The sequence below is a fragment of the Artibeus jamaicensis genome, unplaced genomic scaffold, assembly GCF_021234435.1.
Source record: "Artibeus jamaicensis isolate MK-2021 breed Jamaican fruit bat unplaced genomic scaffold, CSHL_Jam_final contig_65, whole genome shotgun sequence".
In the NCBI taxonomy this organism is placed as follows: domain Eukaryota; kingdom Metazoa; phylum Chordata; class Mammalia; order Chiroptera; family Phyllostomidae; genus Artibeus; species Artibeus jamaicensis.
Window position 1 is genome coordinate 742,551 of NW_026521913.1, and position 21,087 is coordinate 763,637.

At 36.2% G+C, this 21,087-nt stretch overlaps 1 protein-coding gene and 1 pseudogene across 1 annotated transcript in view; one reads left to right on the top strand and one right to left on the bottom strand.

Moving 5' to 3' along the window:
- DSTN (destrin, actin depolymerizing factor) overlaps positions 1–21,087 on the top strand; it is a 55,818-nt gene that overhangs the window by 1,392 nt on the left and 33,339 nt on the right. The window lies entirely within an intron of this gene.
- Positions 7,376–8,581, bottom strand: LOC119038524 (cyclin-dependent kinases regulatory subunit 1-like; annotated as a pseudogene).

Sequence of the window (21,087 nt, forward strand, 5' to 3'; positions counted from 1 at the left end):
ACAAAAATGTTCTCACTGAATAACAACTTAAGCTTTTTTTACGGTATTAAAGACTGTCTCATTATCAGAAGACAGTGAGGTTGATCAGTAGTTTCTAAGTGATTGGGGATATGTAATTGAAATTTGATATTCAGTTTCTGGTTCTTAATTTGGTTTAATTCTGTAAGCTACAAAGAGGATCAGCATTTTAAGACTTTTTAACCTTTTTAAGATTATAAATACATATTACTTCATACTAAAAGACTTTTAATCTAAGAGTTTTGAGTTCTAATAAATTTAAGGCCATTAGTTCTGATGAAAGTACTTTGGAACCGGCTTTAGGGTCCTCGGATTTGACATTCTTTTTTTTTTTTTTTTTTTTTTTTTGGAGGGGGGTGGTGTTGCTAGACTGCAAACTTTATCTTCTGTTTGAAAATAGGACCAAGAATTTTAACTTCAGTTAAATGCTTAAACTTTAGCTTAAAGCTTTACTTTCTTATTCCTATAATTCAGACAGAATGAATCTTACTTACTTTTTCTTTGGGGAGGAGAAATAAAAACCATGATGAGGGATTCCAAATACATTTCAGACTTGGTGTAGAGAGGTCAATAAGACCTAATAAGCTAGTCTTGTTTGGATGTTTGCAAAGAAAGTTCAGAATATAGGCTGACCATTTCTAAGGTTACTCTTGTATTTAGCCTCATGAGAACAGAGCATTTTATTCAGGCCAGCTATTAGAGAATATTGGGAAGATAGAAAGTTCCATTATTATCCTAGACTTAAGCATTTTCTGTATTTGAAACTGTTCAGATCTGCTGGTTAGATGTTTGGGTCATTTTTAAAAAAAATTTTAGGTTACATTTTAATTGCTGATTGTTTTGTTCTACATTAACAAAATCACTTCCCATTACTCAGCAAGTCTTCCAGAAACACTTTGGAATAAGCAATTTGAAACCAACTCAAAAGATCACCCATGGCACTTTAAGATGAGATTTCACGTTTCAAAGTCTCACTTTGCCAATAAAAGTGCCAATGAAAGAAAGAAAAAGCCCTGCCCTCCACATGTACACACTCCAAACAAAACTTTGGTGTCTGTGTGCTGGATGTGCCAGTTTTCTCAAACCAATTGTTTACCAGCCCACCCACCAAGTTCTTTGGGTTGTTTGCTCAGTAGTTGTGTTGGGTATGGTTTGAGACATAACATGGACTTGCCTAGCTCCTCTTGTAACTGATAGTATGTGCATTTGCAATATAGCTATATTGCTTTCTGGGAAGTAGGAGTGTAGTGTTGCCCTTGAAACAGTGTAAAAGGTCTACATGATAATCTAACCCTTAACTTTACCCTAATCAGAATGCTACTCTAACAAACTGAGCTAATTGGCTCAGACTGAATTACAAATGTATTCTACCACTTGATGACTAGCAAAAACACTTTTACTTATAACAACCTAGTGGAATAGTTTGGGTATGTGTTCATGTGCCTATTTAACATATCAGAAAATAGACAAAAGGATTGACTTGTGACCTTTTCTGACTCCACATCAAGTTTTAAAATAATTTAAAAATTAATTTAGAAACTTTTTAAACAGAGAAGTATGCAGAATAACAGATTCTTTTGCCATATTTCAGGTTATGTTACCATTACATCTAAGTATGCATCTTTCTTACTTCAGTCCCTTTCCTCCTCAGAGATAGCCAAGCATTCCAGTGTCAAAGGCATAATGTACCAGCCAATTAAGGAAATAATTTTTTGCACTATTGCAATTTGGAATGCAATTTGCTATTTATATTCCTCATCAACGAATGAGGAATGTCTCAAAAAAAAAAAAGAAAAGAAAAGAATGTGGACCTGGGGCAGGTAAGCCAGGGAATCTTAAGGATACACAGGAATGGGGTTTTATCTCCCATTGAGCCAGGGCAGAATTCTTTTCTTACCTGTTCTGCAGAACACAAAATTATGAGGGTGGATTTCTGAACTGGCACTGCTTTCCAGGAGCACATGGCTCAGGTAAAATTTAGCATAGTCACTTAAAATTAGTGTGTTTCATTCTCATGGATATTTCTTTACTCTTAACTATGCGTATATGCATCTGCAATAATATATACTGTATTGCCTCGATATGTTTTTAAATTTTAAATAAATGTTATGCTTTGTATAACTTTTTACACTTTAAAAAAATTAAACTTGGTCAGGTTTGGGGGATGGTTTCTAGTTTTAGTTGTTGCTTGGGTTAACTGCTGAATACTTTTCCGTTTAATGACTATGTTAAGTTTATTTAGTCCCCTAAAAAAACTTTTGGCCAACTTTTTACCTTTTATCTTTTTTTTTACTTAAACTGTTTTGCAAAAAATGGTTTTCATTTTTATATATCACTGTGTATTGCTTCCCTAGCCCTAGTGAGTGTTATCTTAGTGTATATCTACAAACAGAAGTCCTGATTTTGGAGACCAAGCATATGTATTTTTTATTTTATTGGGTAGGCCAAAAAATTCATTTGTTTTTGTCCATAAGATGGCTCTAGTAGTGCTTAGTTGCCTTTAACTTCATTTGAAAGAATTTTGTTAGATTATATTGTGACAGCTGTCATGTCAGCATGCATTTAAAAAATTTACAAAATTGGCAAATTTCTGTGTAGCCATTTTAATTTTGAAGATAAAAGAAAATATGCAACATTTCAGCCTATTGTGCTTTTATTACTTCAAGAAAGGTAAAAATGCAACTAAAATGCAAATTAAGATGTGTGAAGTGTATGGAGAAGGTGCTGTGACTGACTAAACGTGTCAAAAATGATTCACCAAGTTTCATGCTGGACATTTCTCAATGGATGATGCTCCATGTTTGGGTAGACCTTTGAAGCTGATAGCAATCAAATCAAGACATTAATTAAGAACAATCAATGTCCTACCATGGGGGAGATAGCTGACATACTCAAAATACCAAATCAATAAAGTTATTGGTAGAAATGAAAAATGTGTCTTTTATTTTATGGAAAAAAAACATATGGACTTTTTGGCCAACCCAATATCACCAGTGGTTCTAATTTGCATCCATCCATCCCATCATCTACGTTTAGGAGCCTTTTCCTTCATTTCTTTTCACCATTTTGCTATTATGAAACTTAAAACTTTTGCCAATCGGATGGCTGTGAAATGTTTTCTTATTCTTTAATTTGCATCTCTCTGATTAGTACCAGTTGAGTATCTTCATGTATTTATTGAAGTTTATGTTTTTACATACATGTGCATTCAGTGAACTTGACATTGTGTAGATATATTATTTATCATGTCTTCATCTAAGATAATTTGTGGAGCCATCAAGTAAACCCAGAGTTAAAAGAAAACCAAAAAGAACATGATTGTCAAGCCCAGAATTACATACAGAACTACTCTCTTTTGGCACCTAGTTTCTTTTTAAGCCTCTGAAGCTGCTAAGTAAGGAAAGTTCCGTACTCTCTCTTAATTCTAGACACCTGGTAGTGGTAGACTGCTGAGTAATATAGGATAGAGTTCCATTTTTTTGCCGAGGGCCCTGAACGTTAACATTCTTTATACTTACACCTTTCTTTTTCCTAGGCAGTTCATCTGGCCTAAATGTTAAAACACACACACACACACACACACACAGAGGCTATGTAGGAACTCTGTGCCTAGTTTTACTGTGAACTTAAAAGTTCTCTGAAAAAACTCTGAGTTTTCTGAGAAAAGCTCTCTGTTGTTGTTAATAGTCTATTGACAACAACAGGAAAAAAAACCCCAAGCAGAACAAAACAAATAACTGTGACTGTTTTTATAAATAGAATTGGTTTAAATCAAAATAGTGTTTAACTTAATATAGGAAGAGTGTAAACATTTGTGTTTTTATAATAAGTAACTATATTTTCTTTCATTGCTTAAGATACTTTGAGATGAACACCATATTTGAAATTTGAAAAAAATCTTGAAACTTTTGAAAAAATGATTTTTAGAAAAGGTTTTAGTTATTTTTAGAGATTGGGGAAGAGAGAGAAAGGGAGGGAGAGAATCATCAATGTGTGAGAGATACATCGATCAGTTGCCTCTTGCATGCCCCTAACTAGGGATTTGGCCTGCAACCCATGCATGTGCCCTGACTAGGAATCAAACTGGTGACCCTTTGGTTCACAGGCCATCCACACAAGCCAGGGCAAAAAAAAAAGATTGGATTTAACATAATTATGTATATGCATTACTTTTATCTATAGAGCAATTCTCTAGTCTCTGAGAAACTAGGCCTAGTCTTTTTACTGTACAGGCATACCTTGTTTTATTGCACTTTGCATTATTGGGCCTTGTATATGTTGAGTTTTTTACAAATTGAAGGCAAGACTCTCCACCAGCAAAAAGACTGTGGCTGGCATTTTATTCAGTGGTCTGGAACCCAACTTGCAATATCTCTGAGAATAACTTTGCTGTTTGCATACCTAAACTGTAGAACATAATAAAGAAATAAGCAGAAGATTATTACTGAAATTATCTTGAGCTTCTTTCTCTTGTAGTGTAATATTCTTCCCTAGATTGTCCATGAAGATTTACACCTAACACTTCAGAAATATTTTAATCCCAGCTTTTTTTCTGTCCCTGCCTTTTTGCCTTAATGTTAGAAGTGAATTTCACTTGAAATTGTGCTTCTAAAAACTAATTCCTATTTATTTTTCTTGAAATTTTACATTGGGAGAAGTATGGAAAAAGAAACATCAAATTGGTTCATGTTAGTAATACTTTGACAATCCTTTTACTTACATTCATCATGGAATCTTCTGTGCAAGGACCCCCATAGAGTTGAGTAGTTTTTAGTCTAGAGTGATTTTTTAAAGATTTTATTTATTTATTTTTAGAGATCAAGGGAAGGAGAGAGGAAGAGAAATATCAATGTATGGTTGCCTCACCCTGGCTGGTGTAGCTCTGGATTGAGCGTGGGCCTGCAAACCAAAGGATCGCAGTTCGATTCCCAGTCGGGGCACATGCCTAGGTTGCAGACCAGTTCCCTGCGGGCTATTTCTCAGCAGGGGAAGTAGTAGAGGCAACCATACATTGATGTTTCTCTCCCTGTCTCCTTCCCCTCTAAAGATAAATAAATAAAATCTTTAAAATTCAGTGTATGGTTGCCTCTCATGTGTCCCCTGCTGGGAACTGGCCTGCAACCCAGCCATGTGCCCTGACTGGTAATCAAACCGTGGTTGTTTGGTTCAAGGGCCCGTGCTCAATCCACTGAGCCACACCAGCCAGGACTAGAGTGATTTTTAATTCTTGAAGATAAAGTCTCATAGTAGTTGAGGTTGTAATGTTTATGTGATTTGCTTTGATATGTTAAAGTTTAGGAATCAATTTTTACTTAGATTTTTAAAAAGCAATGAAGTAAAAAAACATTTAAAATTTCTTAAAATTCACATTTTCATCTGTAGTTGAAGGTGTGAAAAAGCTGAGATTTTGACCTTTTTTAACCAGGGAAGCTAGCATCAAAGAGCTCTGTTCTGTTGCAACAGGGCACAGGATGAGCATTTGAAAGGTAGACACTTCAATGCACACTATAGCAGGAAACCTACATTTAAAAGTAATTGTTAGCCCTGGCCAAGTGGGTCAGTTGGTTAGAGCGTCATTCCATATGCCAAAAGGTTGCATTCCTGGTTAGGGCACATACCTAGGTTGTAGGTTCTTTCCCTTATTGGGGTGCTTAAGGGAAACAACCAGTTGATCTCTCTCTCTCTCTCTCTCCCCCCCCCATATTTGTGTATATATAAAATCGTTCCTATTTCTTTCCTCTCTTAAAATCAACATATCCTTGGGTGAGAATTAAAAAAACAAACAAACAACAAATTCATCATTGTGTTTGTGCTTTATTTATTTGTTTGTTTGTGTTTGTGCTTTTGGATTATATCGAAGGAGTATTGTTTACTCCTTTCAACATTTCTGCATTACCTTATAGGGTGTTACTCCCATTTGCCTTATTACAGAAAATAAACATTAATTTCCTACCCACATTTCTACTTGGCTTGCTTTCAGAAAATTGCCAACTTTAAATGTAATTAGTATTTACTTTAAAGTGGTTTCACACAGCACATTTTTTTTGGTGGTGGTGTTTTCATGTAGTATTAGAGCTAAAACTAAAGCATAAGACTGCTTCAACTTGCTAGAGCTTCAGTGATTTGAGAATTCCTGAGGGCTCCAGAGCCTTAACGATTGACTTAAAAGGTTGCTCCTAGCAGGCTGAAGGAGTCTTTTGACCAGTGTTGTTGACTATAAATAAAATGTGAGTTACATACGTACTTTTAAAAAATGTATTAAATTTATTGAGGTGACATTGGTTAATAAAAGTATATCAGTTTCAAGTGTGCAACTCTGTAATACATCATCTGTATATTGCATTGTGTGTTCACTACCCAAGGTACACATGTACTTTTAAATTTTCTAGTAGCCGTAATTAAAAAAGTAAGAGAAAGGTAAAATTTATTTAACTTACTATATCTGAAGTATATCAACGCTTAATTTACATTAAAATAATGAGACATCTTACATTCTTTTTTCATAAAAGTTGTTTGAAATCAGTCTATATTTTATACCCAGAGCACATCAATTGAAATGCTCAATTTTCATTAGAAATATTTGAAATGTATTTAGATTTAAATGTTACTATTCAAAAACTAGATTCACATACCTTAGTTGCTCTAGGCATACCTACAAGTTTTTCCAGTAATGGAATTGATAATCAGTTTTAAAATTTGAGTTAATTAAAATGAAATACAATTAATCATGCAGTTCTTCAGCAACATTAGCCACATTTAATGAACTCACTAAACCACATGTGGTTAGGGGCCACCTTAATGGACTAGCCTCAGAGTTTGTGAATTGGCCTATTTGTAAGGGAACGTTAGTATGGATATCAACCAACACTGGTGTTAATTAATTCTCTTGCACATGTCTAAGAAACACTGCTAAGAGAGCATATGAATTCCTTTTTTTTAGATTATAAAAAAAACTACCTCTTTAATCAAGGCTTTTAACATGAAACAGATTTCTTGAATAAAATGGAAAGTTTCCAATACACTGAAACATAAATCACCACACATATAATACCTGGCAGGAAAAAACAAAACCAAACAGCAAGTTTACACAATCTCTGTAACAGCCATGGTCTTATTCTCAGATGCTTCCTCCATTTGCCAAGTGTGTTCTGAATACAGAGCTCAACATGTTTCTGGGGTCATACTCAGCAAAGGCTGCACAGCCCAAAAAGCACTCTGGCTGGGTTGTGATGCTGTTGGCTCTGCTCAAGAAGTAAAGCAGTCATCAGCACATCCAACAGTGTGTTTTAAACATCCTTTATATATCCAAGTGAGGACAACTGTGTAAAGCTTGAGGCTGAATAGTGGTTCCTTACCTTCATTCCTTTGGCTTCTTGGACAGTGGCCGCTGGAGCAGCAAGATGTGAGGCTGTGGTTCATGGATCATATAATGGACCCATCCCTAACTCTGCTGAACAACAAGATTCCTCCATTCAGATTCAGACATCATATGGGTTTTAGGGACCAGCTTGACTATGTCCTTGGGCAACATGACATGCCAGTACTCGAACTCCTTGTCATATTTATCTGAATAGTAAATTTGTTTGTGTGTCACGACCACTCTGCCTGAGGACCATAAAGGGACAGCCCCACGCTGCCAACCTCCAAACAACTCCCAGCAGCACGCCTGAATTCCTTTTATGGCACTTAAGATGTTTTGTAGAAGTAGGCTATTAGTACCCAAGAGAGGGTTTATATATTTCAGTAGTAAGATGCCTCTCTAATAGTAGAACCACAACATAGGTTACTGAATGAACATGAATAGGTGAATAAGAGGACATTTTTAACTATGAAAGGAACAGGTTCCCATGAAGATGGATTACATTAATTTTTATACTTTCTACATTTTTAATGGAATAGAAATGGAGTTTTAACTAAATTAAACAATATCTTCCCTTTGTATACTGCATTGCATTTTAATTTGAGTCTTACATAAAAATCTTTTGAGATAAGCACCTTTAAAATAAATCTGGAATACAGAAACTACTAAAAATGTGAGTTTTTCTTCTTTTAAAAATTAAATTGAAGTTCCATTCCCAGTAGGGCACATGCCTAGATTGTGGGCCAGGTCCCCTGAGGGACCACGTGAGAGGCAAACACACATTGATGTGTTGCTCCCTCTCTTTCACCCTCCCTTCCCCTCTTGCTAAACGTAAATTAATAAAATCTTTTGAAAAAAATAGATCTTTAAAAAAATTAAATTGAATGGTATTTGGTGCTCATTAAGGCATCCTGAACCATAGAAAAGTGCTTGAAAGAAAGAATGCTATCTTAGATAACTTATAAGTATTTACTATTTGTCAGTAAATTAAGGTAGTTATGTTGCCTTATCTCATTTGGTCCTTATAGCAAGCCAGTGAGGTAGATATTGTTATCATCCCTGTTAAATTATACTAAGAAATGGTTAACAGGACAGGCTCAGAGTTGGGCTACTTAGGTTCTTTGAATCTTGGTTCTGCCACTTACTAACTGTATCTATCACCTTAGATAAGGTGTTGATTGTTCTTTGCCTCAGTTTCATCATTCCTCCAAATGTAGAATGATCGTAGGACCTACCATTACAGCAATTTGGGTGGTGCATATACTAATTTAAAGCAGTGCCTGATATGTGATAACATTAAACAATGTTGGGACCTAATTAGATTATCAGTCTTGTTTTTTTTTTTATATTCTGATAATACCAGTGCATGCTTTAGTGATTATAGGTAAAATGAAATGGGTGGGAAGAGTGCATTTGAACATGTTTCCAATAGTTTTATTTCTCCTTTAATGTTATTTTACTTGGAATCATTATTTATTTATGACCAACTTTTTTATTTGATATGTCAGTTGACTTGATTCTTGATAAAAAATATCTCTTAGTTTTTAAAGAATTAAATAAACATTTTTCCTGAAGTAATTAATGAAGACTCAAATATAGTTCTTCACTGCCTTCAGGGTTTAAAATAACAACCATTTATTCAGTAAATAGTTGAGAAATTTGATATGCCAAGACCTGATCTAGGTACTAGGGATACAGTACTTAAAAACAAAACAAAGTCCTTTTCTTGTAGAAATTATATTCTAATGTAGGGGAAAAGAAAAAATTATAACATCATGTCAGATAATCGTAAGTGCTATAAAGAAAATAGGGTAATCAAGGAGTACTAGAAGAATTGGCTACTTTCAGCTAAATTGTTAAGGAAGGCCTCTTAGGAGGTGACATCTGAGCTAAGACTCTCATGGTAAGAGAGCAGTCCATGTGAAAAACATTTCAGGCAGAAGGAACTCTGTAAGTAGAAGTCCTTGAGAAAAGAATGAACTCGACATGGGAGGGACAAAAAAGATTTTTGTAGCTAGAATTCACTGAAAAGGAGAGAGAAGTAGGAAATGGATTGTAGACTAGGCAAGAGCTAGAACAGGAAAAACCTTAGGCCGAAGTTAGGAATTTGAATTTTATTCTGACTACCCCAGGAAACCACTGGGTTTGTGGTAGTAGGGAGGTGTTAAGGAGTTAAGTAGTGGGATGGGATGGGATTTATCCTTGTGGTTCATGTATGGAGAAGTACAAACGGGAACAAAGATTAAATGAGAGACTGTTGCTATTATTCAGGCAGTTGATGGTGTAGTAGCTTGGTTTTGGATCATTAATGGGGAAGTAATTAGATATACAGTTGACCCTTGAACAACACAGGGGTTAAGGACACTGACTCCTGCACAGTTGAAAATCCACATATAACTTTTGACTCCCCCAAAACTTAACTACTACTTGTATCTATGGGGAATTGGTTCCAGAATCCACCTCAGATACCATAATCCATGGATGTTCAAGTCTCTCATGTAAAGTGATGTAGAACAGTGTACTCCCAACTGTGGATCTAAGACCATACAGGTATTTATTGAAAAAAATACTTCTGTAAATGAACCTGTGTAGTTAAAATCCATGTTGTTCAAGGGTCAACTGTATATTTTCGGAACTAAAGCTAACAGTACTTACTGATAATTTAGATGTGTGGCATAGTGAAAGAAAGACATCAAGGATAACTCATAAGATTTAGACCTGACTACTAGGGAGTTGGTGGTGTCATTATACTGGGGACCTATAAAAGAAGCTAAAATGAAATAATTGGTGAAAATCGAGGTTCTTAGAATTTTGAGGAATAACACATTGATCCAGAAATAATATTAATCTTTAAAATACCTTTAACTTCCTATCTGATTATAATAATGTATGATTCATTATAAAACATAAAGAAAAAATTTAGTTGTAATGGCAGTTCCAACCAAAGTATTAACATTTGGTGTATTTTCTTCCAGGGCATTTTAAATATATGTTCATTCTTTCAATAAATGATTGTTAGGTGTCTTCTAAGGAACCAGGTAGGACAGGTCCTCATTTAATGCCATTTCATTCTAATGTTGATTGAGGAACCTAACTCTTGTTTATATCAATTAGCTTGTGTTAAAATGATTGCTCTATCCAGCAAAGTTTTTATTTAGAATGGAAGATACAGTGCTTCTCAGATAAGGTCAAATTCAAGGAGTTCATCATCACCAAGCCCTTATTATATGAAATGTTAAAGGGACTTACCTAAGAAAAAGAAGATAAAAAAGATGAACAGTGAAAGGACAGCAAACTCACAGTTGTCAACAACCACACCTAAAACAAAAGCAAATTAAGAGGACAGCTAGATCAGGAGTGAACCATAGAAATGAAGATCACATGGAGGATTAGCAACAGGGGAGTGGGAGAAGGAGAAGGGGGGAGAAGGTACAGAAAATAAGTAGCATAGACAGTAGATAGAAAATAGATGGGGGGAGGGTAAGAATAGTAGGGGAAATACAGAATCTGAAGAACTTGAGACACGTGTTCATGAACTAAAGGGGGGGAATGGTGGGAGGGGGGTGTGCAGGGTGGGGGGGAACGGGGGGGGGAAATAGAACAAATGTAATGGCATAATCAATAAAAAAAGAAAAAAATTAGTTTAATTATATGTCATCTTGTTTATTTTTATTTTTGCCTTTAATATATGCTTATTGCTATTAGAGTATGGCTTTTTAAATAAAGATTTTACTAATTTTTAGAAGGAGGGGAAGAGAAGGAGAAAGAGGGAGAGAAATATGAATATGTGATTGCCTCTCATGCACCCCGCACTGGGGACCTGGTCCACAACCCAGGCATGTGCCCTAACTGGGAATTAAACCTGAGACCCTTTGGTTCACGGCCCACGCTCAGTCTACTGAGCTACACCAACAAGGACTATATGTCATTTCATTTTATGTCACATAACCTGTCAATGATGTTAAGGCTCTGCTTACACGTGACAAGTCCCTGTCCCTATGATGTATACACTATAATGGGGAAGACAGGTAAGAAATAAGTAAAAAAACTAAATAAGAAAATTGCAGATTGTAATAAGTACTATAATGAAGATAAGGGAGAAAGTGATTATCTGGCAACTACCGCTACAGATTTTTTTTTTTACAGAGTTGAGTTTATCTGTAACAGTTTTATATTATTTATTTTCCATATCCCAAAGTGACAAGGGTGCCAAGCTAATTCAGTGGGGGAAAGAATACGGTCTTCAACAAACGGTACTGGGACAATTGGATATTTACAGGCAAAAGAATGAATTTGGATCCCTGTTTCATACTATATGGAAAATTTAACTCAAAATATGTTACAGACCTAAATGTAAGAGCTAAAAATATATAACTTATAGAAGAAAACATAGGCGTAAATATTTGTGAACATGATTTAGGCAGTGTTTTTGGTCAGTTTTCTTGGCCTTTCTAGGCAGTACAGCAGAACCTCCAGTGGCAAAAGAAAAATAGGTAAATTGGACTTAATTTAGAATTAAAAACTTTTTTTGCATCAAAGAAAGTGAGAAGACAACCCGCTGGATGGGAGGAGGAAGCATTAGCTAATCATATGTCTGACAAGGAACTTGTACTGAGAATGTACAAAGGACTCTTACAGCTAAACAATAAAAAGACAATCATATGGACAAAAGGCTTTGAGTAGACATTTCTTACAGAAATGCACTTGCTCAATAAGCACACCAAAAGATGCTTAGAATCAGCTATTAGGAAATCAAAATCACAATGAGATACTTCACACTCACTAAGATGGCAGTGCTAAAGATTACATCACACCCACTAAGATGGCAGTAATTTAAAAAAAACACAAGTAACAAAATGTTGGCAACACTGTGCAGAAAGTAGAACCCTCATACATTGCTGAAGGTAATGTAAAATGGTGCAGCCATGCCCTGGCTGGTGTAGCTCAGTGGAATGAGCACGGACCTGTGAAGCAAACAGCTGTGGTTTGATTCCCAGTCAGGGCACATGCCTGGGTTGCAGGCCAGTTCCCAGCGGGGGACGCATGAGAGGCAACCATATATTGATATTTCTCTCCCTCTCTCCTTCCCTTCCCCTCTAAAGATAAATAAATAAATAAATTTAAATAAATAAATAAATAAATAAATAAATAAATAAATAAATAAAATGGTGCAGCCACTTTGGAAAATGATTTGGCAATTTCTTAAGAAGTTAAACTCGGGAGTTACCACGTGACCTAGCAATTTAATACCTAATTTTATGCCCAAGCAAAATTAAAACATCTGTCTGCATAAAAACTTACACATGAATGTTCATAGTAGCATTATTTGTAATACACCAAAAGTGGAAACAGCCCAAATATCCACCCACTGATGATTAGATAGGTAAAATGTTGTATATTCCTAGAATAGAGGAGTATTCGGCAATAAAAAGAAATGAAGTACTGACTCATAACATGGATGAACTTTAGTGAGAAAAGCCAGTTCAAAAAAAAAAAGACTATTTATTATGTGATTCACTTACATAAAATATCCAGGATAAGCAGACCATAGAGATAGGAAGTAAATTAGTGGTTGGCTAGGTCTTGGGTGGGTTAAGAGTGGGAAAAAGGAGTGGTTGCTCATGAGCAGTTTCTTTTGGGAGTGTTCAGAATGTTGTAAAATTAGATTGTGGTGATGGATGTACAATACAACTTGGTGAATATTCTAAAACCCACTGAATTTACACTTTTAAATTGATGAATTTTATATTAACTATTGATATAATTAATGTATATACAATTAACTAAAAATAGTTGTTTAATGAAATCCTGCACATATAGTGATGATATTAAATTATCCTCTTCTTAAATTTAAATACAGTATTTTAAGTAATGCTGCCATCTTTGTGCGTAAATCTTTGCCTGCATTTCCATTATTCTTCAAAATAGCAAAGTTTATATATATGTATTTCTAATTTTTAATCCATTTTTTGTTGTTCAAATTTCTAATTTTGAAAATATGCTCATCACAGAAAACTTTGAAGATACAGAAAACTAGAGAAAAAATAAAAATCACTTATATCTGTACTTTTAGACATAAAATTTCTTTTCCCTATACTGTTTTACATAGTTGAGATTATACTGCATATAAAACTTTATACCCAGCTTCTTTTTTTCCACTTAAATCAGAAATATTTCCCCATGTCATTAAAAACTTTCTGTAAACAAGATTTTAATAGATGTATCAGAAACTATTCTGTGGATGCACTATAATTTCCTTTTCAGTTTTTCTGTTTTTATTTATTTGGGTTGTCTGATCTTTAGTATTATGAAAGTTATTTCCCCAGAACAAATTTCTTGAAGTGGAATAGCTGAGTTAAAGGGTCAGAGGGTTTGGATTATTTTAAGGCTCTTGATATAAATGGCCAAATTGCTTTCTGGAAGGTATGAGTGATTAATACAATTGCCTGTGGTGGAAGAGGTATCTGGAAAAGTAGGTTAGCTTGGATTATGAAAGGTTTTTAATACTCTGTTAAAAAATATGGACTTTATCGTATAGGTGCTTGAGAATTAGTGAAGACTTTTCTTGGGAGTGTTAGGAGATTTTAAGAGGAAATGAGAAGAAACAGATTTGAAATACACATTTAAGGAGAAATTGGTAGGGCTTAGAAACTGAATGTGACCATGGAACAGAGGTAGGTCAGTTAACCAACAGCATCAAATCTGTTTCCTACCTTAGGTTCACTGATATGTCAATTAATCATGTAGAGAGAAGCCAGATTGTTAAACCAAGGAGAAATCTTTTACCTTTTAGCTCAGCGATTTTCAACCAGTGTGCCACAGAATTTTTAAAACATGCAATACCTATTTATTTAGTCAGGGGCACTGACTTTTTTTCCTTTAGATTGTCAAATAAAAAGTGACAATAGCTGTCTGGTATGAATGAATCAAAATTATACCTACTTATTGTCAGACTGGCCAAAAATATATTTATGGTGTGCCACAAAATTTTAGTATTACTGGGTTATGTGTGCCATGAGATGAAAGAGTTCAAAATCATGGCTTTAGTTTATTGTGTTTCAAAATGGTCTTTCTCAAAGGAGGATAGAATATTTTTATATTGTTGCTCTTGAAATGAAGACTAGCAATAATGCATAGTATAATTTTTCCATACAGAATAATTTCCATAAAATAAAATTCACCATTTTTTAAAAATTTAAATTTATTGGGGTTACTTTGGTTAAATTAAGTTTCAGGTGTATAGTCCTGTAGTGCATCTTCAGTATATTGCATTGTTTGCTCACCATCCAGAGTCTAGTCTCCTTTCATTACAATATATTTGACTCCCTTTACCCTTTTTATATTGTCCCACCTCCCTTGCTCTCTGGTAACCAATATACTATGGTTACGAGTTTATTTATCCAGTTGTTGCTTTCTATTTTATATCTCACATATGAAATAAATCATATGGTTCTTGTCTTTTTTTTTTTCTGACTTAACTTCACTTAGCATGATACTCTCAGAATCCATCCATGTTGTTGCAGATGGTAATGCTTTTTCAAGGCCAAGTAGTATTCCATGAATTGGAATACTTGGTTGGCCAAAAAGTCTGTTTAGTTTTTTCCGTAAAATAAAAGACTAATTTTTTATTTTTACCAGTAACTATTGAGCTGGGTATTTTGAGGATATCAGCCATCTCCCACGTGGTAGGACATTGATTGTTCTTAATTAGTGTCTTGATTTGATCACTATCAACTTCAGTGGATCTATCCAACCATGGAGCACCATCCAGTGAGAAATGGCTAGCACAAAACTTCACAAACAACTTTTGACATGTTTTCAGTCACACGCCTTCTCCATACACTGCCTAAATCTTTTTTGGTGTGTTTTTACATTTCTCAAAATAATAAAGCATAATATACTGAAAATGTTGTGTATTTTCTTTAATCTTCAATATTAAAATGGCTACACAAAAATTCACCAATATTGATATTTTAAATATATATTTATTGATTATGCTATTGCAGTTGTCACAATTTTTCCATTTCTCCCTCCACCTGTTACCCCATTACCTCCAGCAGTCTTGGCTTCTCCATCACCTATGCTGTTCTTAACATCCCCTGTCTGTTTTGTACCTACCAATTTGGGCTTCTTAATCCTTGCACCTTTCCTCCTATTCTTCCCTGTCCCCTCTCCAGCTGATACCCCTCCAAATGATCTTCATACCTATGATTCTGTTTCTGTTCTGCTTGTTTCCTTAGTTTGTTATTTGGATTCAATTATTGATAGTTGTGAATATATTGCCATTGTAATGTTCATTGTTTTGATCATCTTTTTCTTATATAGTTCCCTTTAGCATTTCATATAATAATGGCTTGGTGATGATGAACTCCTTTAGTTTTACCTTGTCTGGGAAGAATTTTATCTGTCCTTCCATTTTAAATGATAGCTTTGCTGAATAGAGTAATCTAGGTTGTAGGTCCTTGGTTTTCATCACTTTGAATACTTCTTGCCAGTCCCTTCTAACCTGCAAAGATTTTTTTTAGTAATCAGCTGAAAGTCTTATGGGAACTTCTTTATAGGTAACTCTCTGCTTTTCACTTGCTGCTTTTAAGATTCTTTATCTTTAACCTTTGGCATTTTAATTATGATGTGTCTTGGTGTGGTCCTCTTAGGGTCCATCTTGTTTGGGACTCTGTGCTTCCTGGACTTGTATGTTTATTTTCTTCACCAAATTAGGGGAATTTTTTTCATTATTTTTTCAAATAAATTTTTAATTTCTTGCTCTTTCTGTATCCCTATGATTCAGATGTTGGTACATTTGGATGTCCTAGAGGCTCCTTATTGGATCCTTGTTATTTATTTTTTCTTCCTGCTGTTCTGACTGAATGCTTTTTCCTTCCGTATGTTCCAATTATTGATTTGATTCTCAGGTTTATCCCTCCACCATTGATTCCCTGTAGATTTTTCTTTATTTCACTTAATGCAATCATTTCTTCCTGGGTCTTTTTTATGGCGTTGAAATCCTCAGTGAGTTTCTGGAGCATCCTGATAAACCAGTGTTTTGAACTGTGCATCTGATAGGTTGCTGCTTATCTCCATTTCATTTAGTTCTTTTTCTGGAGTTTTGTTCTGTTCTTTCATTTGGGCAATGTTAGGTGTATTAGGTATAGCTGCTTTGATTCCCTGTCTTAGTAATATGGCCTCTGGTAGAAAAGCACACCTATTAAATTATATGGGGCAGAGGCTTAGGAAGTCATCAGGGTGGGCAGTCCACGTTACTGCCCTGTTGTTCCGTGTTGGGGAAGGCTTGGAGAGGGGACAGTACCACAGCCTGGCCTCTGGAGTTTTGCCCAAGAGGAAGCAATCTACCAGCACTCACTCTTTACTTTCCGGCCTAGATGCCTCTGGAATCCTTCCAGCTGTTGCCCTGGTTCTGAATCCCAGAGGTGGTGGGTCTGTGTGAGTCCTAAATCTGTTGTGGCCCCTTTAAGAGGAGTCCTTTGAGAATTAGCTCTTGAGAATTGAGCTCCAAACCCCACTGATTTTTACAGCCAGATGTTATAGGGATTTACCTTTCTGATACTGGCACCCCTTGGCTGGGTAGTCTGGACTGGGGCTGAGATCCCTTGCTCCCTTAGGTAATCCTCTCATTTTTTATCCACCTCATGTGGATGTGGGACTGCGTGTTCCCATCTCCACACCTCTCCTCGCCATTCAGTGTTCCGTACACCTCAGTGCCTCTCCAACTCTCCAGGCCTCTGCGTCTCTGCCTCTACTACAGGTCTGGATGTGAATGTGATTTTTTTAAATCCTAGGTTGTCTGACTTCCACATAACTTGATTTTCTGACAGTTGTAGGCCTTATTTGATTTATAGTCCACTTGTGTATTTTCCTATTGTACACGGAGGTGAGGCATGTTCACCTACGCCTCCATTTGACTGGAAGTAATTTTTTTAATGCTCACTGATATGACAACTGTCACAATATAGTCTAGCAAAATTGTGTCAAATGAAGTTAAAGACAACTAAGCACTAGTAAAGCCAGACAAATTTTTACAGACAAAACCAAATGAACTTTTTGGCCAACCCAGTATATGTGTACCACATTTTCTTTATCCAGTTATCACTCAAGAGCACTTAGTGGTTTCTGTGTCTTTCTGCTAATTTCGAAATACGAAAAGTATACACAGTTGTATAACTGCCACTACAATCAAAATATAGAATATTTCCTTCATTTTGAAAAAAAACTTCCTCATGTTAATTCCTGCTCCCAACATCTGTAACCACTGATAAGGTTTTTGTCTCTATAGTTGTACCTTTGCTGGAATGTCATAACTGGAATCATCCAATTATATACCTTTTGAATCTGGCTTCTTTTCACTTAGCAAAAGGTATTTGTGCATCAGCAGTTTCTTCCTTTCTATGGTGAGTAGTATTCCATTCCTCAGTTGAAAAACCCTAGTTACTGAAATTAATTCATTCTGGAAGGCAGTTTGAGAAGTGATTTTTTGAAAATGGAATCATTTTTTTCCCCATTAGAAATACAGGTATCAGCCCTGGCTGGTGTGGCTCAGTGGATTAAGCACCAGCCTGAGAACTAAAAGGCTGCCAGTCCGATTCCCACTCAGGGCACATGCCTGGGTTGTGAGCCAGGTCCCCAGTTGGGGGCAGGCAACCGAATCAATGTTTCATTCTCCTTCCCTTCCCCTCTCTGAAAAAATTAATAAAACCTTTAAAAAATAAGACTTCCGCCAAGATGGAGGTATAGGTGGATGTGCCGTGCCTTCTCACACAACCAAGTTTAGGGACAACTAAATATTAGCAACACAAAACACAGCCAGAACAAGGAAAATTGAACTTTTCGGAAGTCCGTTAACAACAAATTCTGCAGCCTGACCGGTAAGGGGCGAAACCAGTGGCTGGTGGAGCGGGATTGCACAGGAGGACTCGGTCAGACAGGCTCAGGCGCAGAATCCACGCGCGGAATCCAGGCGCAGGGTTGGACCTAGTGAGCGACCACGGAGGAGACAGCAGGGAAGCGGTGCTGCGTGTTGACTGGGGTCGCCTATTTGTGCGCGAGCAGACAGGCGAGGGAGTGGGCGGTTGGACCAGCCGGGCGTCCCCGCGGCAAGCGGCAGTAGAGGGCGCTGCCATTTCCCCGCTCTGACCACGCCCCCACATACAGCGTCACAACCCAGCGACCTGGGAGTCCAAGGCGACGCTTCTCACACTTAAAGGCATGAACAGACCAAAAATGTCGCAAATTCTCAAAATCCCTGAGCCCATAGACCTAAGCAATGAAGAAATAGCAAAACTCTCAGACGCACAGTTTAAAACACTGGTCATCAGGATCCTCACAGAACTGGTTGATTATAGCCACAAATTAGAGAAACATATGAAGGCGAAACTGATTGAAATGAACGGAATTGCACAGGAAACCAATAGCGATGAAAAGGAAACTGGGACTCAAATCAATGGAGTGGACCAGAAGAAAGCAAATAATGGCCAAACAGAAAAGAGTCAGGAAGCAAGAATTCAAAGAAATGAGGAGAGTCTTAGGAACCTCCAGGACATCTTTAAACGCTCCAATATCCGAATGATAGGGGTACCAGAAAGGGGAAAGGCACAGCCACCAGTGGAAAACTTATTTGCACAAATAATAAAGGAAAATTTCCCCAATTTGGCAAAGGAAATAGACTTCCAAGAAATCCAGGAAGCTCAGAGAGTCCCAAAGAAGTTGGACCCAAGAAGGAACACACCAAGGCACATCATCATTACATTAGCCAAAATTAAAATGAAGGAGAGAATCCTAGAAGCAGCAAGAGCTAAGGGGACAGTAACCTACAAAGGAGTCCCCATCAGACTGTCAGCAGATTTCTCAAAAGAGACATTACAGGCAAGAAGGGGCTGGAAAGAGGTATTCCAAGTCATGAAATCCAAAGACCTACAACCAAGATTGCTCTATCCAGCAAAACTTTCATTTAGAATGGAAGGACAGATAAGGTGCTTCTCAGATAAGATCAAATTCAAGGAGTTCATCATCACCAAGCCCTTATTATATGCAATGTTAAAGGGACTTATCTAAGAAAAAGAAGTTAAAAAAACTTGAACAGTGAAAGGACAGCAAACTCACAGTTATTAACAACCACACCTAAAACGAAAGCAAACTAAAAGGACAGCTAGATCAGGAGCGGAAACATAGAAATGAAGATCTCAAGGAGGGTTAGCAACAGGGGAGTGGGAGGAGGAGAAGGGGGGAGAAGGTACAGAAAATAAGTAGCATAGACAGTAGAAAGAAAATAGATGGGGGGCAAGAATAGCATGGGAAATATAGAATCTAAAGGACTGGAGACACATGGTCATAAACTAAAGGGGGGTAATGGTGGGGATGGGGAGGTAGGGTGGAGGGGAATGAAGGGGGGAATAGAACTGTAACAGCATAATCAATTAAAAAAATAAAAATTAAAAAAAAAACCTTTAAAAAATACAGACATCAGCATGAAAGGGTTGTCAGGTCATGAATCAACAGCTGAGACATTTTTTTCTGTCAACAGCTTAGTCAAGAACTGAATTGTTTGAGGTGGGAGACCTTTGAGAACTGAGGTTTGAATATATTCTTTTGTAAATTTCCTGTCTTCCTGAAGAACGAGACAGAATATTGTAGAGAACTTTTTCCAATATTGTTAAATGCTTGAAACAGTCTTTTTTTATCTTGTGTAAAACTACTAATAGATATATTCTTATTAAATAGTGCCCTTTTTTACTTTTTGAACTGCACAGTCAAAAAGTTATTTAACAAGGGTGTAGATTTCAGAAATTTTGAAATGTGTCCATGTGTCTTATGGAATGTTGATTTCTTAATGGTTATGTTTTTTTGAATATTGATTGCTATATACATTAATGGCTCTTATCTAGCATTTGCCCTGAAATCAGTGATGCTCACATATCAGACACATTTAACTATAAAAAATATGTGTGACTTTGAGAATAGAACATGAAGCAAAGCTTGTATTGATTAAGTAAACATTCATTATGCAGCTTCACAATTCTGGGTAATGGGGTATTGTGTGTATATGTTGGGCAGAAGAAACTGATAAAGATACTGAATTAAGGTGATACCTAATTGTGGTTTTGATTTGCATTTCCCTGTAATTATTGATGCTGAGCACCTTTTCATATACCTGTTGAGCATCTGTATGTCTTCTTTGGAAAAACGTCTATTCAAATCCTGTACCCATTTTTAATTTGGAATGTCCTTTTTTGCTATTAAGTTGTATGAGCTCTCTGTATGTTTTGGATCTTAGCCCCTTACCAGATACACAATTTGCAAGAATTTTCTTCCATTCTTTAGGTTGCCTTTTCATTTCATTGATAGTTTCTTTTGCTTTGCATAAGTATTTTAGTTTGTCGTATTCCCACTTCATTTATTTTTTGCTTTTGTTGCTTTGCTTTTGGTATCAAACCCCAAAAATAGTCACCAAGACCTATGTCGGAGTTTACAGCCTGTGCTTTCTTTTAGGTATTTTATGATTTCAGATCTTACATTCAAGTTTTTAATTCATTTTCAATCAATTTCTGTGTATGGCGTAAAACTGATATCCAGTTTCATTCTTTTGCTTGCATCTGTCCAGTTTTCCCAACACCATTTATTGAAGAGACTGTCCTTTCCTCACTGTATATTCTTGACTTCTTTGTCATAAATTAACTACATGTTTTAGAATGGCTGTT